The sequence below is a fragment of the Sus scrofa genome, chromosome 1, assembly GCF_000003025.6.
Source record: "Sus scrofa isolate TJ Tabasco breed Duroc chromosome 1, Sscrofa11.1, whole genome shotgun sequence".
Classification (NCBI taxonomy): Eukaryota; Metazoa; Chordata; class Mammalia; order Artiodactyla; family Suidae; genus Sus; species Sus scrofa.
The window spans coordinates 271,318,463-271,343,731 of NC_010443.5; the positions used below are offsets into that span (position 1 = coordinate 271,318,463).

The 25,269-nt window shown below is 51.1% G+C and overlaps 1 protein-coding gene across 13 annotated transcripts in view; it reads left to right on the plus strand.

Annotated features, from left to right (window-relative positions):
- PRRC2B (proline rich coiled-coil 2B) overlaps positions 18,318-25,269 on the plus strand; it is a 94,157-nt gene continuing 87,205 nt past the window's right edge. For 10 of the 13 annotated variants that reach the window (XR_002337933.1, XM_021070456.1, XM_021070417.1 and 7 more), the window contains exon 1: positions 18,318-18,533. The gene's annotated coding sequence lies outside the window, so the exon portion shown is untranslated. The remainder of the gene's footprint in view (positions 18,534-25,269) is intronic. The other 3 variants (XM_021070407.1, XM_021070413.1, XM_021070486.1) reach the window with 3 other exon arrangements.

Sequence of the window (25,269 nt, forward strand, 5' to 3'; positions counted from 1 at the left end):
GCTGTGGTGAAGGCCAGCAGCTGCACCTCTGATTTGACTCCGAGCCTGGGAACGTCCATATGCCCCTAAAAAGCAAAACAACAACAACAACAACTTTAAAAACCTTACATTTTATAGGAATTCTCATTCATCCCTGACAACAACCTACTTACTCAAACTGGATCATTTTGAGAAAGCTAATATCGATATTAACGTCTGCTAATGAAATTATACAAACGTGCCATGGTATAAATGTACCACTCTCGTTCTTTGCCAGAGCACGTCCACCCTGTCCTGGGGAAGCCGTGTAGCACAATAATTGAAAATAGAAAATCTGTGGTCAGTTGCCTAGGTTTAAACCCTAGTTCTGTCATTTACAAGCTGGGCAAACTGCTTCACTTCTCTAGCCCTCAGTTTCCTCATTTCCAAGTAGAGGGAAAAATAGTACCTGCTTCATAGGGTCGTTGTGCAGACCTAATAGACTAATGCATACAAAGCACTTGCCCAGGCCTGCAGGCAGAGAGCCTTGGCTATTTGTGTCCTGTGAACTACTATCCTTGATGTTTCAGCATGTACGCCCCCTGCTGGTTTGGAAGAACACAAGGCATTTTTCACTTTCCAGCTTTAGTTACTTGATAAAAATTTAAAATTTGGGTAGTCCTATACTGACAGAATCATCTCAGGTGTTTTCAATCTTCCTAGAAAAATTTAATGGAGTTCCCTTGTGGGGTAGTGGGTTAAAGATCCAGCATTGTCACTGCAGGGGCTGGGGTTGCTGCTTTGGAGAGGGTTTGATCCCCGGCCTGAGAGCTTCCACATGCTGCAGGCGAGACCAAAAAAAGAAAAATGGAATGATTTGGAATGCTCTTCGTTACCTGATTTGAGAGCATTTTCTTTCTTTTCTTTTTTTTTTTTTTTTTGGCTTTCGTCTTTTTAGGGTCGCACCCACGGCATATGGAGGTTCCCAGGCTAGCTGTCGAATTGGAGCTGTAGCCACCAGATCCAAGCCTCGTCTTCGACCTACACCATAGGTCATAGGCAATGCCGGATTCTTAACCCACTGAGCGAGGCCAGGGATCGAACCCGCAACCTCATGGTTCCTAGTCGGATTTGTTAACCACTGAGCCACGACAGGAACTCCCCTGGTTTGAGAGCATTTTCAAAACAAGTGTCAGTCAGAATGCTGTTCAAGTTTTGTCTTAATACGGGGCCCCCTCCCGTGCATCAGCCTCACTGTTTCCGTGGGTCTCTTGGAGATACTATAAGGAAGGTGGCTTAGTGGACATTGGTGTCATTATGTCTTTTTTTTTTTTTTTCCACTTCATGTCCACACCCACAGGCATCTGGAAATGCCAGGGACTGAATCCAAGCCAAGTTGTGACTTAATGCAGCTGCAGCAACGCTGGATCCTTTAACCCACTGGGAGGGGAAGGATGGAACCAACTCCATCCAGCCTCCACAACGCCCAGATTCCTAACCCACTGCACCACTGCAGAAATTCCATCGCTTTGTCCTTTCAATGGTATGTTACCCTTGTTCAAGGCTAGGGGGCACCCTTTGCATGGATCTTCACTAGATGGGACTGTGAGCTTCGGCTTATTGGCTTTTTGTAGTGATGGGTGAAGCCTTCTGTTTAACTTCTTCAACAATTTTATGACGAGTTTGTTTGTTTGTTTGTTTGTTTTTGGTGTCTTTTTAGGACAGCATATGGAATTTCCCAGGCTAGGGTCGAATCTCAGCCATAGCTGCTGGCCTACACCACAGTCACAGCAATGCTGGATCCGAGCCATGTCTGCAACCTACGCCACAGCTCATGGCAAGGACATGGTCCCTGACCCACTGAGGCCAGGGGTGGAACCCACATCCTCATGGATACAAGTCGTGTTTGTAACCACTGCACCATCACCCGAGGCATATAAAGGGTCCCAGGCTAGGGGTCGAATTGGAGCTGCATCTGCCAGCCTACACCACAGCCGCGGCAACGCCGGATCCCCCAGTCATATCTACGACCTACACCACAGTTCAGGGCAACGCCCTGAGTCCTCATGGATCCTAGTCGGGTTCATTAACCACTGACAGGACATCCGTGTGCACAGATATCTGATCACCTTTCTCCTGGATCCTTCTCCCTTGGCCAAATGTCTTCAATTTCCTCTCTTGGCTCTGAAGATGAGTCTGCAGGCTGAGAGGCCTCGCTGTTAGCATTAGCTTTTTGATTTGTTTCTTCCAGTTCTCTCGCTCATAAACCTCTGGCACGCAGGTCATTCCTCTGCAGAAGCTCCCCCTGCTCTGTTCGATTTCCTGTAACTGCTCTTGATAGGTGGGGCCATCTGCTTGAGCAGAACCCCTCAATCTTGGGTTCCAATCCAGTTAGGGCTTCCCAGGTGGAAAGGTGGGGTCCTCGCTAGGGGTCCCATGTCGGACCACGATGTCTAGCTTCATCGCAATCTCCTCCACCAAGGTGCCCCGTCCTCATTTTGGCAGGTCCTTCCGGGGGCAACGGCTGCCATCCCGCCTCGCCGGCAGCCCCGGGCTCCCCGGACCCCTCCACCTTACTGGCCCCCAGCAGCGTGGCGCCCTAAACCTGGCACCTGGAAGCAAACGCCCAAGCCCGGAGCTTGCCCACTCCTCCAGTCGTGGCTTGGTTGAGGGGTTGGTTTGACCAGTCCGAGCCGACCCCACCGGTCGAGAGGCGGCGACCCTGCCCAATTGTGTCCCTCCGACAACCCGGGGCTCGCCCAATTGCTAAGTGGAGCAGCCAATGACACCTCCGGAAGGAACAAGGAAGGCGGGAGAAAGAGAAAGGGTGTGGCCACAGGCTCCGCCTTCCAGCCTACGAGGTAGCGGTTCCGAGCATGCGTGAGGGCGCCTGGGGCGTTTACGATGGAGGTGGTGCTTAAGGTGGGTGTCCGTTGTCAGTAATTTTTTTGTTTGTTTTTTTAGGGCTGCGGCATTTGGAGGTTCCCAGGCCAGGGGTCCAATCGGAGCTACAGCTGCCGGCCTGCGCCAGAGCCAAAGCCACGCAGGATCCGAGCCGCCTACACCACAGCTCAGGGCCACGCCAGATCCTCAACCCACTGAGCGAGGCCAGGGATGGAACCGCAACCTCATGGTTCCCAGTCGCAGTCGTTTCCGCTGCGACACCACGGGAACTCCAGTCGTCCGTAATCCTTTACAGGAATCTTTTAAAACCACTTGTCCACACCGTGAGAGCTAGCTTAGTTCAAACTAAGTTTACCACACTGTTCCACTTATCTAAACACTGCAGGTGACATTTGTTTTTGTTCTTAAAAAATCAGGAGTTCCAGTTGTGACTCAGAACCCAACTAGTATCCTTGAGGATGCGAGTTTGAATCCCTCTTGGGTTCTGGCATTGCCCTGTTGCTGGGAGCTGCCGCGTAGGTTGCAGAATGACTGGTATCCCGTTGCTGTGGCTCTGATTCAACCCCTATGCCACCTGCAGCCCTAAAAAGGCAAACAACAACAAAAAATCAGCGATATTAAATTTTACTAATATGGATTATTCAGACGGATCCTCAGCTGAGAGGGCAACAGGGTCAATATGCATCATACCCATTGGCAAAGTTTACTATCGCTCTGATTTTTTTTTAAGAATAAAAATAGGAGTTCCCGTCGTGGCACAGTGCTTAACGAATCCAACTAGGAACCATGAGTTTGCGGGTTCGATCCCTGCCCTTGCTCAGTGGGTTGACGATCCGGCGTTGCTGTGAGCTGTGGTGTAGGTCGCAGACACGGCTCAGATCCCGCGTTGCTGTGGCTCTGGCCGTAGGCTGGCAGCTACAGCTCCGATTCGACCCCTAGCCTGGGAACCTCCATATGCCGAGGGAATGGCCCTAGAAATGGCAAAAAGACAAAAAAAAAAAAAAAAGAATAAAAATAAAGATGAATAGAAGGATCACATTTCCGTCTTTCACCCCCGTGGACTAGCCTGAATCCCCCCCAGGATACTAGTTCCTCCCTTCTGAGTCTCTGCCCTACAAGAATTCCTTTTGTTGTCTGCAGGGGCAGGAGCTGGGCCAAGCTGTTTGTCGACTCTGGAGAAACACTACCTAGAATGACCTCATCAAGTCACTTAACCTTTCTGTGCAATGTCGTCCTCTTTAAAACAATGGTATTGGAGTTGCCTGGTGGCTCAGGGGTTAAAGATACTGCATTGTCACTGCTGTCGCTCCAGTTGCTACTGTGGCACGGGTTCCATCCCTGGCCTGTGAACTTTGCCCCAGACGCCGCCAAAAACATAAGAGTGTTAACAGCATCGGCATCTATCTCCTAGGGGCCGTGTGAGGACTGAGTTCATATGAGCGCGCTTAGAACAATGCTTAACCACACACACAGTGAGCTCTTGACCGTTGATGAGGTTGCACGAGTGGGTGTGGTCTCAGAGCAGCTCCCTCTGTTGATCTGGCCTTACTTCTTTTCAATTACAGGCTTTGGAGACAGAATGATCTGGTTACGCAATGATTCTCCAAGCATAAGCCTTTCACCTCGTAAAATTGACTTAGCCTTTCTGAGCCTTAGGTTCCTCCCCTGTAAACAAGGGACGATGTAAGGATAAAATGACAACACGCATGTAACTTATGTAGCGTGGAACTTATGTAGCGTGTAACTTATGACATTTAGTAGATTCTCAGAAAAGAAAAAAAAAAAAAAAAAAAAAAGCCGTGGCAGCATGTTCATCATTCCCCACTTCCTTTTCCTCCAGGGCACTCCCGAGACTACAGTCCCCAACCTCCCACACAGCCAGGTAGGACCACAAGAACTGGGTACGAGCCAGTGCGATGAGGCCAGAAGTGATGTATCCACTTCCAGGCCTGCCTTTCTCTGGAGTGATGCTGGAACCAGAGGAGGGGAGGTTCCAGAATCCCTGCAGCACCACTTGGAACAGAGCGGCTCAACCAGGAAAACCCACTTGAGAGAAATAAAAAATCAGTTTTATTGAGATGCCCCACTGAAATGTTGGGGTTGCTGGCCGCAGCCGTTAGCCAACCTGATACACGGTCATTTTTATTATTACTGTACTATTTTTTTTTTGACCCCTTAACACTCCTGGCCTCAGAAGGCACAAGAAGAGTTATACATTGTGAAGGTATGCACTTGGTGATAGCTTTTTTTTTTTCCTTTATTTAGGGCTGCCCTAGCAACATATGGAGGTTCCCAGGCTAGGGGTCAAATTGGAACTACAGGTGCCGGCCTACACCACAGCCACAGCAACGCAGGATCCTTAACCCACTGATCAAGGCCAGGGATCGAACCTGCATCCTCATGAATCCTAGTCAGGTGTGCTAACCACTGAGCCATGATGGGAACTCTGGTGATGGCATTTAAAATGCGTGTACGTGGAGTTCCTGTCGTGGCAGAAACAAATCCAACTAGGAACCATGAAGTTGCAGTTTGGATCCCTGGCCTCGCTCAGTGGGTTAAGGACCTGGCCTTGCCGTGAGCTGTGCTGTAGATCGCAGATGCAGCTCAGATCCCTCGTTGCTGTGGCTGTGGTGTAGGCTGACAGCCATAGCTTCCGGTTGGACCCCTAGCCTGGGAGACTCCACATGCCCCTAGGGTGGCCCTAAAAAGCAAAAAATAATAATAATAATTAAAATAAATAAAAAGTAAAATGTGTGCACACTGCTTCTTCACAGAATTGTAAAGCCCTCTTTGAGCTCTTTCTTTCTTTCCTTGTATTTATTTATTCATTTTTTGGCTACACCCGAAGGTTTAAAGGTGGTGAAGTCCGGCCTGAGTCCTGAGGATTGAGTAGGGTTCCCCCGGGCGAGGGAGGTTGTGTGGGGCTGGGGACAATTTATTCCAGGCAGAGGGAACAGTGGGTACCAAGTCTGCAGGTGAGAGGAAGCCATAAATCTGGAAAGCGAGGGAGGGTGAGAGAGAAGCCGAGAGCCGTCCTTAGGGGCCAGATCATATTCCGGAAGCCCAGGGAGCTTGGCCTGGGGCATTAATGATCACCTGGCAAGACTAACAACTGGGGTTTCACTGGTTGTTGCCTCCCCTGCAAAGGAGAGGAGCAACCTCCAGAGTGATTCAGCGCAGCCTCTTGGGGAAAAGCCAGTCCTAGCCACTCCGGAAGAACTTTTGCAGGTGTGGCCCCCGACCTGTGGGGACCCAGCCCAGGGAAGCCCAATAGTCTCATTATTCTGCTGTGTTTTAGATTCCACACCTGGGCCCCGCTAAGACATTCTTCCTCCTCTTGCTGTTGTTTCTGTCTCTTCCTCCCCTGGGACGATAAAGACCGGTATACCCAGCCCTTGTGAAAAGGCGCCAACCATCATCACTGTCCCTCATTTTGTTTTTATAAGGGCCACACTCGCGACATATGGAAGTTCTGGAGCCATAGACTGAATCCAAGCCACAGCTGTGACCTACACCACAGCTGCAGCAACGCTGGATCCTTTAATCCGCTGCCACGGTCTGGGGATTGAGCCGCTGCAATGACATCTCTGGATCCTTGACCTGCTGTGCCACAGAGAAACTCCTCAAATTAGATTATTTTTATTGCGGTCAAATACATATAACAAAATTTAACATTTTAACTACTTGAGAGTGTGCAATTCCGTGGCATTTAGTCCACTTACAATGTTGTATATAACTATCACACCCATCTAGTTCCAGAACTGGAGTTCCCGGTGTGGCTCAGCAGTTAATGAACCCAACTAGCATCCATGAGGATGGGGGTTCAATCCCTGGCCTCGCTCAGTGGGATAAGGATCCTGCGTTGCATGAGCTGTGGTGTAGGTCGAAGACAAGGCTCAGATCTGGCATTGCTGTGGCTGTGGTGTAGGCTGGCAGCTGTGGCTTCCGAAGTGACCCCTAGCCTAGGAACCTCCACGTGCTGTGGGTTTGGCCCTAAAACAACAAAAAGACAAAAAACAACAACAACAACAAAAACTAGTTCCAGAGCTGTTTCATCATCCCCAAAAGGAAATCCCCCACCTATTAGAGCAGTCACTCTCCCCCATCCCTCTTCCTCCCAGCTCCTGGCAAGCACGCATCTGCTTTCCATCTATGGATTTGCCTATTGTGGATATTTCCTATAAATGGAATCATGTATTACGTGGTCCTTTGCATCTAGCTTCTTAGCATAATATGTTCAAGGTTCATGTAACAGTACTTTCCTTTTCATGGTTAAATTATATATCAGCCTGAATTGACCACATTTTGTTTATCTACTCCTCAAGCAAAGGAGTAGGGCCCTTGGGTTGGTTCTACCTTTTGGCTGTTGCGAGTAAGGCTGCTATGAACATTCATGTATAAGTTTTTGTTTGAACATCCAGTTTCCACTCTTTTAGGGAAATACCTGGGAACAGAATTGCTGGGTCCGGGGGTTCCCATCCTGGCACAGGGGAAACGAATCTGACTAGTATCAATAAGGATGCAGGTTCGACCCCTGGCTTCACTCAGTGGGTTGGGGGGGCCAGTGTTGCCGTGGGCTGTGGTGTAGGTTGCAGACGCAGCTTGGATCTGGCGTGGCTGTGGCTGGCAGCTATAGCTCCGATTGGACCCCTAGCCTGGGAACTTCCATACGATTTTATACAGCAGCTGCACCATGTTACATTCCCACCTGCAGTGTATGAGTATTGCAGTGTCACTCCATCCTTGCCAGCACTGGTTATTTTCCATTCAGCCATCCTAGTGGGTATGAAGTTGTGTCTCACCGTGGTTTTTTCTTTGCATTTTCACAATAGCTAATGATCTTGAGCATCTTTTCAGATGTCTGTTGGCTATTTGTATATCTTTTTGGCTAAATATCTATTCACGTCCTTCGCTCACTTTTTCATGGGGTTGGTTTTTTGTTTTGTTTTTTAGCACTGCACCCATGGCACATGGAAGTTCCCAGGCTAGGGTTCGAATTGGAGCTGCAGCTGCCAGCCTCCACCACAGCCACAGCAATGAGGGATCCAAGATTCATCTTCAACTTACAACCACGGCTCACAGCAACACCGGATCCTTAACCCACTGAGTGAGGCCAGGGATAGAACCCGCATCCTCATGGATCCTAGTCGGGTTCAGGTTTGTTAACCACCGAGGCATGAAGGGAACTCCCCATGGGGTTGTTTCTTGTTACTGAGTTGTAAGTGATCTTTATATATTCTGGATGTTAGACCCTTATCAGATAGAGGGTTTGCAAATATTTCTTCCCACCTGTGGGTTGTCGTCTCCCTTTCTTGATAGAAAGATGGATTCTGAGATCTCATATTTCTGGGATACTGCCCCAGCGGGCAAGACCTGGTTCCTCAATTCTCCTGCCAATAACTTTCCTCTACATTTATCCTCACCGCCACCGCATGTTTCAGCTCCATTAGTTGGTTTGGCTCCGCATTTGTTTGTTTCCTTTCCTTTTTTGGCCCTGCCCCTGGCATGTGGAAGTTCCTGGGCCAGGGATCAAACCCACACGGCAGTGACAACCCTGGGTCCTTAACCCACCGAGGGTACGGCTGCATGTTGAGGATGATTCTGAAGAGGCTCTTTGGGAAGGAGGACCACAGTTGGGGGATTTGCCACTGGCACAGAGAGGGGCAGGTAGGATGACTTCCTGGCACTCAGCATCCCTCACCTTTATTTCTTATTATTTTTTTCTTCGTTTTAGGGCTGCACCCACGGCATGTGGAGGTTCCCAGGCTTCGGCTGGATTCAGAGCTGCAGTTGCCAGCCTACACCACAGCCACGGGCAACTTGATATCCCAGCTGCCTCTGCAACCTACACCATGGCTCACGGCAATGCGAGTCCTTGACCCACTGAGCGAGGCCAGGGATGGGGATGGAACGCACATCCTCATGGATTCTAGTTGGGTTTGTTACCACTGAGCCGCAACGGGAACTCCTCCCTGGCCTTCATCTAGGAGTCTCCTCTGCGAACTTCTTCCCTTTCCCTTCCCAAGACCTATCCCTCAATAATTTTTCATTGCCTTTTCTCAGGCAGAGTTGCCAAGTTTTTTTTTTTTTTTCTTTTTTATGGCCACACCCAAGGCACATGGAAGTTCCTGGGCCAGGGATTGAACCTGGCTTCAGCATTTTAAACTCACTGTGCCACAGTGGGAACTCCTGAAGGTACCAATCTTATTCTCACATTTCTTTTTATTCCCCAGTCTTGGCAATTTCCCTCTCTCTCTCTTTTTTTTTTTTTTTTTTTTTTTTTTGTCTTTTTGCCTTTTCTAGGGCCGCTCCTGCAGCATATGGAGGTTCCCAGGCTAGGGGTCTAATCAGAATTGTAGCCGCCAGCCTACACCACAGCCACAGCAACGCCAGGTCTGAGCTGTGTCTGCGACTACACCACAGCTCACAGCAACACCAGATCCTTAACCCACTGAACAAGGCCAGGGATCGAACCCACAACCTCATGGTTCCTAGTCGGATTCGTTAACCACTGAGCCCAATGACAGGAACTCCAGCAATTTCCCTCTCTTGAGTCTTTCTCCTCAGCGAAAATCAAGGGCAACTTCCCAAGATTCAGGTGTGATGGGGAGAGGAATTTCCAGCACTCCCTGCGCTGCGCTTCCTTTGTCATGAGCCCCTCAAAAGTGACCTTGCTTTTAGTCCACATACGTCAGGTGCTGAGACTCAGATTGCCCACCCTGGTGTGGGCACCAAGCTCTCTGCAGGGCCCCTTGCTGCCTGTTCAGACCCGTGTCATATTTTTAGCTCAAGGCTCTATTCCTGCCAGAACGCACGTTCCCTGGGATGCGGCCACTTTTCCAATGGCCAACAGCCAGCCCGTGGTCCCCTCCCAATGCCCAGATGCTCCCAGCTCTGGGTCTTTGTTCAAGCTGGTCCCTCCATCTGGAGTGTTCTTCCCTGGTCTCCTCTGATTAAACTCCACTCTTCCTTCAAAGCCTGATATCAAAAGCACCTGCACCAGGAAGCCTCCCTTGGCCTCCCCAGGTGGAACCAATTTTTCCCTGGACTATGATTTTTTTTTCCCCTCCCGTTAAAGTGACCGCATTTTCTGAACTGTAATTGTGACTCATGCTCTCTGTCATTAGTACAGTTGCCTTTTAGAGAACAGGTGCAGAGACTATGAAAGCAGGCCCATCCAGGAATCCTGGCACACAAGATCACTACACAGGCTATAGGGCTCCCAACCCTGGATCGTATTGCAAGCTAGCGGTGGGCCTGTGGCCCACAGTCTCCTGCCGACCAGGTCATAACAAGGCCCTGGATGATTCAGACCCACCTCAGGCCCATTGCTGGGTAACAAGGAAAAACCTTTGTATTCGATTATGCTTCAATCACCAGAGGGATGTTGCCTATAAGCTTAAATTATACACAGTGGCCCATCTCCAGGAACCCTGCTTCCCAGGCAGTGAGCATTCAGCTAAAAGACCTTTGTTGAGCTTACAGGAAACATCCTGACCAAGACCACCTGTGAATGACCGCGGGAAGGAGGAAATTAGCACATCCCCTCCGGAGACTGATGGGAGCCAGGAAATGTTTGACTTTACTCTCTCCCCTTTTAGGATCAAAGAAGCCTGAATTCAACTCAGGCAAGATGGTTCTTTGGGACGCCACCTTCTCCAACTGCTGGCTTTCCAAATAAAATCACTATTTCTTGGCGTTCCCGTTGTGGTGGGAATGAATCCGACTAGGAACCATGAGGCAGCGGGTTCAATCTCTGGCCTCACTCAGATGGGTTAAGGATCCATCTGGCATTGCCGTGAGCTGTGGTGTAGGTCACAGATGTGACTCAGATCTGGCATCACTGTGGCTGTGGTGTAGGCTGGCGGCTACAGCTCTGATTAGCCCCCTAGCCTGGAAACCTCCATATGCTGTGGGGGTGGCCCTAAAAACACAAAAAGACCGGCCTACGCCAGAACCGCAGCAACGCAGGATCCGAGCCACGACTGCAACCTACACCACAGCTCACGGCAACGCCGGATCCCTAACCCACTGAGCAAGGCCAGGGACTGAGCCCGAAACCTCATGGTTCCTAGTCGGATTCGTTAACCCACTGAGCCACGACAGGAACTCCTGTTGTTTGGTTTTTTATGCCCCTTGAGAGATTCTTGAACAGAGGAATGATTTCTTTTTCATCTTGCCATTTCTCAGTATCCTGGCCAGCCTTACCACTATAGATCTCAGTAAATTTTTTTTTTTTTTTTTTTTTTTTTTGTCTTTTGTCTTTTGTTGTTGTTGCTATTTCTTGGGCCGCTCCCGTGGCATATGGAGGTTCCCAGGCTAGGGGTTGAATCGGAGCTGTAGCCACCGGCCTACGCCAGAGCCACAGCAACGCGGGATCCGAGCCGCGTCTGCAACCTACACCACAGCTCACGGCAATGCCGGATCGTTAACCCACTGAGCAGGGGCAGGGACCGAACCCGCAACCTCTTGGTTCCTAGTCGGATTCGTTAACCACTGCGCCACGACGGGAACTCCGTAAACTACTCAGTGTTTTTTTTGTTTGTTTGTTTGTTTTTGTCTTTTTGCCATTTCTTGGGCTGCTCCAGCAGCATATGGAGGTTCCCAGGCTAGGGGTCCAATCAGAGTTGTAGCCACTGGCCTACACCAGAGCCACAGCAATGTGGGATCCAAGCCGCATCTTCGACCTACACCACAGCTCACGGCAACGCCGGATCCTTAACCTACTGAGTAAGGCCAGGGATCGAACCCACAACCTCATGGTTCCTAGGTGGATTTGTTAACCACTGAGCCACGACGGGAACTCCATAAATATTTTTTTGCAGCTGGATGGAGTGTCTTCGTTAGACAGAAAGCGTGGAGGTTTAGATAAGGCACTGGTGGGGGAAAACAAGAAGCCCTGAGAGCCAGGAAGAGGATCTACAAATAATGTCACCAACATTCCCTTTCCCGAATGCAAATGCCGCTCCCTCCACCAAAGTGGGGCGGGATCTACCTTCCCTCTCCTTGAGTCTGAGCTCCCACTTTCATGCCTTTGGAACCCAGCTGCCAGGCTATAAGGAAGCACAGACTATTTTGCTGGAGAGAAGCCACAAGGAGAATGCTGGAGTATGAGATAGCTTGTGGAGGAAGGGACAGGGCTGTGGCATGACCCCAGTCACTACCAGGTGGCACAGAAGAATCATCCAAAATCCTACCAAATTGTGAGAAGTAACTTTTTTTTTTTTTTTTAGGGCCACACCCACAGCATGTGGAAGTTCCCAGGCCAGGGGTCACACTGGAGCTGCAGCTGCCAGCTTACGCCATAGCCACAGCAACATCAGATCTAAGCTTCATCTCTGACCTACACCATAGCTCACAGCAACGCCAGATATTTAAACCACTGAGCAGGGCCAGGGATTGAACCCAAAACCTCATGGATACTATGTGGTTTCGTGACCGCTGAGCCACAATGGGAACTCCATACCTCCTGCACTTAAAAAAAATTTTTTTTTTTCTTTTTAGGGCCGCACCCGTGGCATATGGAGGTTCCCAGGCTAGGGGTCGAATCTGAGCTGTAGCCGCCCCTGGCCTACACCACAGCCACAGCAACATGGGATCCGAGCCACATCTTCAACTTACACCACAGCTCATGGCAAAGCCAGATCCCCAACCCACTAAGAAAGGCCAGGGATCGAACCTTCATCCTCATGGATGCTAGTCGGGTTCAGGACCTCCATAACTTCTGCATTTTTAACCATGGCTCCATGCTGGGGGATAGACCCAGTGCCTGCTTCTGGGTTTAGCTTGGATACCCACTGATGAGGTGAGCTGAGGTGAGTGGACTGACCTCACCTCTATGCTTTGTGGAACCCTTGGGTGGCATGTGTGGCCATGCTGTGAACAAGACTCAGGCTCCAAGTGGCTGATGGGAGGCTTGGCTTTGAAGCCAGATGGGGCCCATTGGAGCGGCTTCTGGGTTGTCCCTACGCTCTGTGCCTGGACTGGCACTTTGAAGGCTGGCTCCCTGTTGTGTTCTGTGTCTAGGGGCCCTCCATGCCCCTCCCCTGCAGTGAGACATTGATTTGCCAGAGCTTTTGTGCCCTGGATGACCAGAGAGGTGCATCTGTCCGCAGTGGCTAGGCTGTGGCAGGTGAAGGTCCAGGAGCCTCGACTTACTGTTCTGTAAAATCAGCTTGACGATAGACCCTAACTCACAAAATCATGGTGAAGAGGCTGTGATATCCAGAAAGTGGGTACAGGCACAAGTCCTCAACAGGTGTGTCTTCTCTTTTCCACTCTGTCCCCAGCTCTCTGAGTGAACTTGGGAACTTCGCGAATCCGGGTTTTAATTTCCCTACATGAAAGTGCTCAATAAATCACGACTACTCTTTTTTTTTTTTTTAATTTTTATTAGAGGAATTCCCACTGTGTTTCAGTGGGTCAAGAACCTGACTAGGGAGTTCCCATCGTGGCACAGCAGAAACAAATCCGACTAGGAACTATGAGGTTGAGGGTTCAATTCCTGGCCTCGCTCAGTGGGTTAAGGATCTGGTGTTGCCGTGAGCTGTGGTTAGATCGCTAACATGGCTCAGACCTGATGTTGCTGTGGCTGTGGTGTAGGCTGGCAGCTGTAGCTCTGAATCGACCCCTAGCCTGGGAACCTCCATGTGCCATGGGTGCGGCCCTAGAAAAAAAAGAAAAACCTGACTAGGATCCATGAGGAGGCAGGTTCGATCCCTGTCCTTGCTCACTGGGTTAGAGTCCAGCATTGCTGTGAGCTGTGGTGTAGGTCACAGACGTGGCTTGGATCTGGCGTGGCTGTGGCTGTGGTGTAGACGGGCAGCTGCAGCTCCAATTCAGCCCCTAGCCTGTGAACTTCCATATGCTGTGGGTGCAGCCCTAAATAGACAAAAAATAAAAATTAAAAAAACAAAAACAACAAATTTTTATTAGAGTATAGTGGATTTATAATGTGCTAACCCAATCACACACACACACACACACACACACACACACACACACACACACTCTCTCTCTTTCTTATATTATCTTCCATCATAGTCTCTCCTGAGACTGGATGTAGTTCCTTGTGCTATACTGTGGGACCTCATTGCTTATCCATTGTAATTAAAAAAATTTTTTTTCTTGCAGCATATGGAAGTTTCTAGGCTAGGGGATGAATTGGAGCTGCAGCTGCTGGCCGATGCCCCAAAGCTATGCCAGCTTCGAGCCATGTCTGTCACCTATAATGCGGCTCTCAGCAACACTGGACCGTCAACCCACTGATTGAGGCCAGGGATCGAACCAGAACCCTCATGGATACTGGTCAGGTTCCAACCCACTGAGCCACAGTGGGAACTCCCTGCTTATCTATTCTAAATGTAATAGTTTGCATCTACTAAGCCCAAACTCCCAGTCCATCCCACTCCCTCTTGGCAACCACAAGTCTGTTCTCTATGTTCTGTTTGTGGCTATTCTTGATGGAGAGAAGAAAGGAGCCCAGCAAAGTCTTAGAGACTCTCCAGGCATCGAGCCATGAAGGGATGTTTTTCTGGCTTCCTTTGGAGGCCAGAACTGGACGTGGCACCAGTAGAGGTCAAATTCTTCCTCTGAGTCTCTCCCTTCATTTTTCCTTCTTTCATTCAATCATCTCCCATTAAACACCTACAATGTGCTACAGATGGTGTGCTAGGTGGCCGGGGAGTTAAAAGAAAAAAGAATAATTCAGTGACTCTGTTTGGATGAGCTCTCAGTCTTGTAGGGGACACAGATATGTATAAACATCATGACCACCAGCGAGTCTGGGTCCATGATTTTGGAGAGTGCCAGTGGGGGTCAGAGAAGAAAGAAGAGGAAGTATAGGAGTTCCCCTGTGGCTCACCAGGTTAAGGGCCTGGTGTTGTCACCTCTGTGGCATGGGTTTGATCCCTGGCCCTGGAAATTCCACATGCCTTGGGTGCAGCCAAAAAAAAAAAAAGAAAGAAAAGAGGGAGCCTAAAAAGAGGTGACTTTCCAAATGAATGAAAAGAAAAAAAAAAAGAAAGGCCTGAATCCCATCAGTAATAGGGCTTTCCATATTCCATGTGAAGTTAATGCAAAGGAGATCCATATTGGGAATTCCAGGTGAGGCTCAGTGGAAATGAATCCGACTAGGTATCCATGATGGTGCAGGTTCGATCCCTGGCCTCACTCAGTGGGTTTAAGATCCAGCGTTGCGGGGAGTTCCCGTCGTGGCGCAGTGGTTAATGAATCTGACTAGGAATCATGAGGTTGCGGGTTCGGTCCCTGCCCTTGCTCAGTGGGTTAATGATCCGGCGTTGCCGTGAGCTGTGGTGTAGGTTGCAGACGTGGCTCGGATCCTGCATTGCTGTGGCTCTGGCGTAGGCTGGTGGCTATAGCTCCAATTCGACCCCTAGCCTGGGAACCTCCATATGCCGTGGGAGCGGCCCAAGAAATAGCAACAACAACAACAACAACAACGAAAGACAAAAAAAAAAAAAAAAAAAAAAAAAAAGATCCAGCATTGCTGTGAACTGTGGTGTAGGTCGCAGATGTGGCTCGGATCCCACATTGCTGTGGCTGTGGTGTAGGCCTGCAGCTATAGCTCTGATTTGACCCTTAGCCTGGGAACTTCCATATGCCGCTGGTGTGGGCCTAAAAAGAAAAAAAAGCGGGGGGGGGGGAGATCCATATCTAGCTGTAATATGATTTAAAAAAGAAAATCATGAATAAATGTATTTATAAGTATTATACAAAACTATTAAATGTCAGTGTAACAAAAACAGCACATTTTGGGGACAAATAAGATTGTGTATTTATTCATAAAATCTGCAATTGGCTGTGAGAGAGAGGAAATCCCCCCTCTGGCTCAGTTTGGGGGTCCGAAGAGATTTCTCCACCCATAAGCGGAGTTGCAGGTTTCCTGATATTTAAAAGATGGCAAAAAATCCTCTAAACTGAACACACTCTTCTCTGTTGGTTCACACTGCTTCCCCCAGCTTTGTCCTGCTCAGCCCACTCCTTCTGTCCTGTCTTTCAGTGTTCCAGGGCTGGATATTGCTGTTTCTAACGACTTCGACTTAATGAAACTGTCTCCTTGAATGGTCCCCCTATGTCACAGGCAGCTTCCCGGGGCTAAAGGACCCCAAGGTCCAGCCTTCATGTTCTGCTCTCTCCTTCCTCCTTTCCTACCCCTGTCTTCTCTGAGTCCTGAGTCGTGGGAGAGCTTGGGTAGGCATCTTCAAGGCTCTGAGGAAATAAATCCTAGGTACCAGCCTCCCCTACTTGCCCCAGCATCTTTTTTATTTTGGCCTCGGCGGGGTGCAGCGGCTTGATGTGGGATCTCCATTCCCAGACCATGGCGCAGTAGTGAAAACGCCAAATCCTAACCACTAGACCACCAGGGAACTCCCTGCCCCAGCCTCTTGTCTTTGTTTTCCCCAGAAAATGCCCAAAGGTCAGAGACTAGCACTGCTGGGTTCAAATTCTTGCCCCACCACCTGTACCATTAGTGACTTTCGTTTCCTTATCCAGAAAGTGGGAACAGTAATAACTGTCTCCTGAGTATTGAGTTATCTCTTGCAAAGTGCTTAGCAGCATGCCCAGCCGGGAGAAGTGCTCAGTAAACAGTACCTGTCACTGTTGGCATTGTTACCCCAGAGATGTGCAGAATGGAAATGATTTCCTGAATCCCGGACAAACCCAGGTTTTGTGGTACACGTGAAGCATCTGCTGCCATTTAACTCGCAGGGACTTCACAGCCCTTGTTGTCCCCAGAGGGCGTCACACTCCCCTTCCAGATGTGCCAGAGGAAGCAAAGCACGGGTCCACTTGACTTTCTCCCTGCTTCCCACCTCTAGCAGTTCCTCATCTGTCCTCCAGAGCACTCAAAGCCCTCCACGCTTTTCATCTTTTTTGGTTCTCTCTGGGTGGAGAATAAAAAGAAAGAGGTAACTTTCTGATTATTCATTCATTTATTTTTTTGTGCTTTTCAGGGCCACACCCGCCGCACATGGAGGTTCTCAGTCTAGGGGTGGAATCGGAGCTACAGCTGCCGGACTACCCCAGAGGCACAGTAACGCCAGATCCGAGCCGCGTGTGCGACCCACACCATAGCTCTCGGCAATGCCGGACCTGAGCCAGGGATCGAACCCACAACCTCATGGTTCCCGGTGGGATTCAGTTCCTTTGTGCCACATTGGGGAACTCCAAACTTCTGATTCTTAGAGTCCCAGAGTCCCTTGTATCGCCGCCAACAAGGTCAAGGGCCAGACGCTCATTCCTCCATTCAAGAAACCAATCAATATTTACTGAATGCCTACTATGTGCCAGGCATTGTGCTTACCACAACCTCAACTCTAAACCTAGTTAGGCTGAAGTGGGTGACCTTTCCTCCCAGGCCCGGCTGTGTGGCCTTGGGCGGGTTACTTAACCTCTCAGAGTCTGTCTCTCTTGGTCACCCGCGAATTGGAAAGTATTTTCTGCCCCGGAGTTGGGATTGAATGAGATCAACCACTCCCCTGCGGCTGGCGTTCTTCGCTCTTTACAGCGTATTATGGACGAGGGCCAAAGATGATTCGTATTCCAGGTTCCAGATACATTTCTTTTTGTCTTTGCTTTTTCACACTGCTTGTTTTTCTAATTGCCAAAGTACCTAGAGTAAACATCGAGAGTCCTCCCCAGACCTCTGCGACCGCGGAGGTAACCAAGAGCGGGGCCCACTCTCCCTGACCTTTTGTTTTGCATTCACGCAAATACACAAAACACTCCGGAGGACTGACTTCTTCTTTTTCCTCTTACGAAAATGGAATAAAGTATCCAGACTGTGCAACAACCTTGCCTTGGAATTAACAATGTATTATTTCAGTTTCCTTTCGGTGCACATATCAAATACATATTTTAACCAAACCCCGGCTCACGGTCTGGCAGCAGGCGCTGCAGTTCTGCAGGGGGAGGGGGCGGAGATCCGGGCTCTCCCCCCTCCCTTCCCAACCCTCCCTGCGACAGGGCCTCCCCCGCCCCCGGCCCCCTCCAGCCCAGCCCCCCTTCTTCCGGACCCCTCTCCCCGCCTCTCGCCCCGCCCCCTCCGCTGGGCCTCCTCCCCTCCCAGCGCTTCACGGACGCCCCCTTCTCTCCCCTGGCCGCTTCTGGGGCCCTCCTCCCGAGTTCCCCCTTCCCAGGCCCCTTCCCCGTCCCCCAGTCCCTGCAGCCCCCGCTCCGCGCCCTTTCCGCTTCCCCAGGCCCCTCCCCGCACCCCGCCTTTCCCAGTCCCCCCCTTGTCCCCCTCCCCCGTCTCTGCCCGGCCCCTCCCCCTCCCGGGACCCCAGCCCCCACCTCAGGCCCGGGGGCGGGGCGGGCGCCGCGGATCCCGGGAGGCGCGGCAGGGGGCGCTGCGCGGGCGGAGGTGCGGCTGCGGGCGGCGGCGGCGGCGGCGGCGCGAGGAGGAGGCGGGAGGAGGCGGGGCGGCGGCAGGCGGGGGGCGGGGAGCCGAGCGCGAGAGGGAGGCGAGCGGCGAGACACAGGCTCCGAGGCTTCAGCGAGCGAGCGACGTGCGAGCCGGGGAGGGAGGGAGCGAGCGAGCGAGCAGCCGCGCCGCCGCCTCGCAATCCGCCGCCATCCCGCCGCCTCCGCGCCCGACCGCCGCCCGACCGCCATCGCCCGGCCCAGTCGCGCCCGCGGAACCAGACCAGGTGGGCCCGGGGCGCGGGGCGGCGCGGGGCCGGGCCGGGGCGGCGGCGGCGGCGGCGGCGGGCGCGGCGCTAAGATGGAGGCGGCGCGGCCGGGCCGGCTTTGTCTCGGCGGCGGCTGACTGACAGCGGCGAGCCCGGGCCCGGCCGACCTTTGTCCGCGAGCGCCGGGCTCGGCCCGCCCCGCGCCGCCGCCGTTGGCCTGCGGGGCCGGGCCGGGGGCGGCGGGGGTGGCGGCCAGGCGGGCGGCGGGGACCCGCTCGCCATTGTTGTGGCGGCGCCGCGCGGCCTCGGCTCGGGCGGGCGGCGGGGTCGGGCCGCTGCTCCCGCGCCCCGGAGGCCGGGCCTGGGCGCCGCGCGGCCGGGGGTCTCGGGGGACGAGTCCCCGGAGCCGCCTTTCTGCCCGGACCCGGGTGGTCGGGGCGCGGGGGCCGTTTCCTGCCGCCGGCCCCATCTTGCCTGCTCGCCGAAGCGGCCCCGGGGGGCGGGGGTGGAGCCGCCGAGCCTTTGCGGGTCCCCCGGGGGTCCCCGAAGTTGGCGGTCAGGGGCTTCTGGGCTGTGTGCGAGGGGCTGGGGGGGTTAGCAGGCGCCCAGACGGCCGCGGTTTGAGTGCGGGACCGGGAGGATTATTTTCAAAACACTTAATGCTCTGTTGCTGAACATGTTTAATAATAAACAGGATGTCGCTTCTCAGGGCCTGCCAGATGGATTTTTTTTTTTCTCTCTTCCTATTTCTTTTTTTCCTCCCTTCTGCCTCCTGAGTAAAACACAGCACTGTTGAAATCGCGGGCCTCCGAAGAGTGCATTTGCCTACATAAAGTGGGAAGGCGTTTGTTTTTCGTTTCTCTTCTGATATCTTGGGAGTTCCGAGCCCACCTTTAGGCAAGCCGAGGAGGTGTTTTTCCAGGGAATGGTTAGCTCGAAGGAAGTGGGAGAAGGGGGCTGGGAGGCTCTCCTGAGTGTGTCATTTGCTAAATGGCTGCCCGGGAGAAAGAAACCTTTAGAAGGCTTTGGTTTACAGGATTGTGAAATTGCCCCTGATTTTTTTTCCCCCCTTCTTGAAGGTTTTGTGTGCACTTTAAGTGGCTTTGTACATCATAACACCCAGTTTGGTTTCTGTAAGCATCCGTCTGAAGCCTTAACGTGGTTTCTCCAAATCCGGCTGCAGCCATCCAGCCATGTCTGCGCAGTGCTATGTGTTAAGGCGGGACTCGGGAGGCCCAGGCTTTGGGGTGCAAATTCTGCCTCTGTCAGAACTCTGGGATTCTCAGAACCTTCCCTGGCACACATAGGGACACCGCGACGTCGCCCCGTTGTCCTGTTGGGAAATGGTGAAGGATCTAGAAGAGGGCTTGACACACAGCTGGGGCTTAGTAGTGGGTTTCTCCCATGGCTGTTGGTGTCCAGCTGTGGCATGGACCCCAGGGGGAGAAGGACTTCCCGGCATCACTGGGCTCTCGCTTATTCAGTGCTGGGCCTCTGTGGGGAGTCTAGGGTGGGAGAGAGTAGCATTTGGAGCCCCGGAGAACTACATGGCCCCGGGCTGTGTCGGGGTAGGTCTGCCCTTGGATCCCTGGTGCCCGCCCCTCCGGTTGAGGGCAGAGCAGAACGCTGCTAAGGACAACAGGCAGAGGCACAGCGAGTCTTGCCCCTTGAGGATAACTGCTTTCCTTTGGGAATGGCAAACAATCATGTGGGGAGCCTCTGCTTGTTTGGGCAAGTGTGTCTCTTGGAGCCTGGATTCTGGTCCTCATGAGGTTACCATAGGCAAGTTTCAACCTCAGCGCTTGAGTCTGTAAAATGGGAGTAATTATGCTTTGTCTTGGGTATCTGTTGAGGCCCTTGGGAGCCTCACATGCTGTTTGCAACAAAGCTCTTCCATCCATGGGAGGGTGATGAAAATGTATGTTTTTGTTGGTTACTTAGTTTTCAGGTTTCTTTTTCCTCATTCCTGATCTTTTTCTCCTGGCATGTTGGTTGATGGAGTCGCCCCAGGGTCTATCCCCAGCTAATGTTTTGATAGCTCGACTGGTATTGGAAGCACCAGAATGGCCTAAAGAGCTAGGCTCCTCAGCCAAGCCTGGGTGTCTGCTGTTTATTGGAGACCATAGGAAAGGCTCAGGCTACCATGGGGGCGATGGACCCCAGGCTTGGCCAGGGTGAGGGCTGAGACCTGGTTACCACTGGGCCAGACCTGTGGCTTGTTTGTAAAAAGGTCCTGGAGACCACTCTGCTTGGACCTCGGATGGTTCTGCAGTTTGCAGAGATTTGTCTCAGTTTGTTCTGGTGTTCCCACAGCTATCTTGGCTTTGTTTTGCTCTGTTTTTGTTTTTAGACCTCTTTGGAACCTTCTTCAGGCCTCCAGGCTGTGTGGCTGAGACAGGGTTTCAGCAGGGTCAAGTCATCCTTTCAGGTTTTTCTGCTTCCCGCCTCTTGGCCGGTCTTGGCCCAGTCTGGCTCTGGGTTGTTGGTTAGCTGGTTGGTGAGGGCCCCTGATGACTTAGCTGCCCCTCCCACGAACCTTTTTAATTACCTGTGAATTTCAGTTCTCTTTGGGTCCCTGATGCTGCCTGCAGATGGAGGGGCCTGTCATCTCCTCCAACATTCTGGGTCCTCTCCAGTCTCCTTCAAGCCCAAATGGGCAAAAAGGGAGCCTGGGGAAGAGCCAGAAAACCTTGGGAGAGAGGAATTTCAGGAATGGCAAGTCAGAACCAGTTTCGGCACAGTTGGTCTAGCTGCCTGGGGCCTGGCCTAGGAATTTTTGTTCTGTCTCTTGGTTGGCCCATCCCCCAGTCCTTTTAAATTTCAGTTCTTCTTTTTTTCCTGAAGGGTTATTTTTATTGTACTTTCAATTTCTTTTCATTTTTTTTTGCCTTGCACAAAGTACTGACTCATGTTGCTAATGGCCGTATGCTGGGTGTATGTCTGATTATTCTACCATTTAAGCTTGTTCACTTCTATGTTGGTTTTTGTTTCAAACCACAATAGGCCAGTTGGGCCAGCACTCGTATTTCTAAATTTGATAATGAGGCTTCTCGCCTGTCAAATGTGTGTTGTCTTGTTTTGGGTGGGCAGTTGTTAAACAGGCCGTGTCTACGCTAGATTCTGAAGCAGAGCTTTTCCCCCGAAGAAGAAAGTCTCCAGCAGAGAACCGTTGGGCATTGTGGTCTGAATCTCATGTCTTAGTCGAGGCAAACTAGACTGTCTTCTTTTCCAGTCATAACTTATTTTCTTCTTAAGTTTTTTTATTTTTTTTTTTTTTGAGCTTGTGTAGAGTTGGGAACCTTGGGTCTGTCGTTTGGTCAAAGAGGTAAAGGCATAATATGAAAAAAAAAATTGGTAGAACTTTAGAGTTATTTTCCTTTATACCTGGAACTAGCACCATACTGTAAATCAATTATCCTTCAGTAAAAAAAAATTTAAACAGCAGGGATTTACTGTATGGCACAGGGAACTATATTCAATATCTTGTAATAACCTGAGAAAGAAAAAAAAATATGTGTACTACCGGATCAGTTTGCTGTACACCTGAAACTAGCACATACTGTAAATCAACCATACTTCAATTAGAAAGAAAGAAAGGTATGGCCTCCTATGGTGCTGGAGATGAGAGGTGAGAGATGGCGAGCCTTCTGGTGAAATAAAGTTGTTTGTGATGAGCTTTTGGGCACGTGGGGTGCAGTTTGGACCGGCCCCCTCCCCCTGGGAGCACAGACCTGGGCTTTGCTGTCAGTGTGTTCACCAGCTCTCTCTGTGGGAGGCATGTGGGAATCTACCAGGAAAAAGTCTTGCCTTCGTGACTCTTCGAGCCAGAAGTCCTGGTCAAACCTGTTCCTTAGCTGTTGATTTTTGTTCTGTTTTGTGTTTTTTCCCTGTCGCCCTGAGCTGAGGCTTGGGTTGCTTCTGTAAGGTGCCAGCAGCGTGGTTGGTTTGTAAGGCTGTGCACGCAGCAGGCGGTGTCTGTGGGCAAAGCATAAGTCTGTCTGAAGTTGCAGGCAGTCCTTCGCGGTCTCTCTCAGCACTTCCTTCCGCTCCTGCCCCTGCCGCTGGTCTAGTAGCCCTGCTCTGTATCCTTTCTCCTCTCCGGTGGCTCGGAAGCCGTATGTGTTGCTTTTAGAAGTCACTGCTGTACATCAGATACTCCGTGAGCATCTCCTATTTGCCAGACAGTGCAAGGCCCTCCAAAGGGCATTTTCTCCCTGTTCATGAAAGGCATATTTTCACTGGAAAAAATTGCAAAATACTGAAAAGAAAGACAAAAATGAAAACAAATTACCTGTAATCTCACCATCCAGAGAGAACTACCTTAGGACTGGGGTATTTCTTTCCTTTGATTTTACATTTTTTTTTTTTTGTCGTCGTTTTGTGTGTGTGTGTGTGTGTGTGTGCTTTTTAGGGCCGCACCCGAGGCTTGTGGAGGGTCCCAGGCTAGGGGTCTAATAGGAGCTACAGCTGCCAGCCTACACCGCAGCCACAGCAACGCCAGATCCGAGCTGTGTCTGCAACCTACACCACAGCTCACGGCACTGCGGGATCCTTAACCCACTGAGTGAGGCCCGGGATCAAACCCACAACCTCATCGTTCCTAGTCAGATTTGTTTCTGCTGCGCCACAACGGGAACTCCGTATTTTTTTCAAAACTGGGAAAATGTGGAGTTCCCGCTCTGGCGCAGTGGGATAGGCAGCGTCTTGGGAGTGCTGGGGTGCAGATTTGATCCCCAGCCCAGCAAAGTGGGTTAAGGATCCAGTGTTGTCACAGCTGTGGCATAGACCTCAGCGAAGACTCAGATCTGATCCCTGGCCTGGGAACTCCACATGCCGCGGGGCGGCCCAAGAAAGAAAAACCAAACAAAATGAACAAAATTAGGAAAATGCTGCTAGATACACTATTCACGCTTTATAGTTCCTCTCAATGTTCTGTCGCCCTAAGTTTTTGAAAACACGAGCTTAATTAATTGCATAATTGCTGTAACATGACATTTAGATGGTCGTTACCCACTTTTCCTCCTCCTGAACAAAACGTCAGGGAGCATCCTTGCGAGTAAACCATGATCCACACTGCTCATTCCCTGCGAGGTCGGAGGGTGTGCGGCCTGCATGTTTGGCTCTCTGGCACAGCACCAGCTTTCTTCTTCAGCCCTTGTCACTTCTGCCTCTGGCTTTGTTCAAGAGGTAGCTTCCTTCATGGGCCGCTGAATTCTGGGTGTCTCAGTCCTGGTGAAGCGCTTTGATGTGTGAGGCTTAGGGTCTGACCTCATTTCCCGGTTTGGGTCTGAACAGGTGTCTTAAAACATACCGTTCTGACGACACGGATGTGGGTGCCCCACTTGTGTCCTGGAGCTCATGGCCTGGTGGGGGGAGGGCAAGCACCTCCTTAAAGAGGCCTTTGGAATCCCTTCAGCCGGAGAGCTCATTCCCTCCCATGATTCTTGCCTAGCCCCTGTTAATTTCTTTTTTTTCCCCTTTTTCCTCCTTTTTTTTTTTTTTTTTTTTAAATAACTTTTCACAACTTTAAATACAGGTGTTTTTGTCTTTTGCTTTTGACCACGCCCACGGCATGTGGAAGTTCTTGAGTCAGGGATCAAACCTGAGCCACAGCAGCAACCCGAGCTGCTGCCGTGACGACAACAGATCCTGTGTGCCACAGAGGAGCTCCTAAGCACAGGTTTTCTCAACAACTGTTTATTTTGTTGTGGTAGAATACACAGAAATAACATTTGCCATTGTGACCATTTTTGGTGTCCAGTCCAGTGGCATTAAATGCATTCGCGGTCTCGTGCACCTGCTCTCCACCTCCAGCACGTTATCAAGTTGAAACCCTGCACCCGTTAAACACACTCCCTGTTCTCCCGCCTCAGGCCCTGACAACTGCCATCCACTTTCCATTTCACTTTGATCAGTCTGGGTTCCTCCTGGAAGTTTCATTATCCCATATTTGCCCTTTGGTCAGTGGCTCCTTTTACTTAGCCTAACTTTTTCAGGGTTCATCTGTCTGTGTTGCGGCATGTGTCTGAATTCCTTTCCTTTTTAAGGCTGAGTAATAGTCCATCACCCCCCCCTTTGTCTCTCCACTCATCTGTTGATGAGGAACATACATTTTGCTTTCACGTATTGAATCACCCTGCCCCCGTGGAGTGAGTGTGACCTGCAGCAGAAGGTGTTGCTTCCTGCTGCGCTCTGCTCTGGGGCTCACACAGATAGAGGCATAGGATCAGCTCCGGAGCTGTGTAGAGAGGGCCTGGTGGGCGCCCACCCAGGAGTCAAGCTCAGCCGGGGTCCCGGGGGCCAGGGAAAGCCTCTGCAAGACCTAGCAGACTTGCAGGGAGCACTTCTTGGAACTAAGAAGCAAGCTGTGGAGTATAAAAAACGTGTTTCTAAGTTGAAATCAGAGATGTACAGGAAGAGAAGAAAGCTGGTGGGTCAGCGTACTTTTTGACTCACCCAAGGTGCAACGGTGGGGTGGATCTCACTGCAGACCAACTGGAAAAAGGAGGTTATCTCCAGCGCTCTTTCCATGATTCCTTTGTGTCTTTAGAGCTTTTTTCGGCAGGTGTTGTTTACAGCCGGTTGAGAGCTTAAAGAGCTGCTCTGTTCCAGGCAGTGCAGAACACACAGGCCAGTCTGGGAGGGGCGCCCTCAATGCTGCCCCGCCGACCTGTCAGTGGGACTGAATGGTCTGAGTGTTCAGAAATGGTTGGGGAAGTGGAACGTTGCCCTGAAGCATAAAGTGGAATTCTTT